Source organism: Aquarana catesbeiana, linkage group LG08 (genome assembly GCF_042186555.1).
Source record: "Aquarana catesbeiana isolate 2022-GZ linkage group LG08, ASM4218655v1, whole genome shotgun sequence".
NCBI lineage: Eukaryota > Metazoa > Chordata > Amphibia > Anura > Ranidae > Aquarana > Aquarana catesbeiana.
The window spans coordinates 164,368,304-164,368,947 of NC_133331.1; positions in this window are offsets into that span (position 1 = coordinate 164,368,304).

The window sequence follows — 644 nt, forward strand, 5'->3', positions numbered from 1 at the left end:
TGTGTAAATGTCACTGGCAGGGACTTTTACACTGACAGATCCCCGCTCTGCTTATCTGTGGCGCGATCGCGGGTGGCCGGACTGGTTTGGTCCCTCGCTCACGAATGGGCGTGCGTGCCCACAAATCGGGATGTACGCGCCCGACATACAATGGCGGCGATTAACGCAGGGGAGCCAACCTGCCGTAGTACAACTGCGGCTTGAGCGGTCTGTAACTAGTTAAATATACACACACTGGCCACTTTATTAGGTACACCTGTTCAATTGCTTGGTAACTCAAATTGCTAATCAGCCAATCACATGACAGCAACTCAATGCATTTAGGCATCTAGATGTGGTAAGGATGACTTGCTGAAGTTCAAACCGAGCATCAAAATGGGGAAGGGAATTTAAGTGACTTGGATGTGGCATGGATGTTGGTGCCAGATAGCTGGTCTGAGTATTTCAAAAACTGCTGATCTACTGGGATTTTCATGCACAACTATCACTAGGTTTTACAGAGAATGGCCTGAAAGAGAGAAAGTATCCAGTGAGCAGCAAATGTGTGAACAAAAATGCCTTGTTGATATCAGAGGTCAGAGGAGAATGGGCAGACTGGTTGATGAAAGAAAGACAACAGTAACTCAAATAACCACTCATTACAA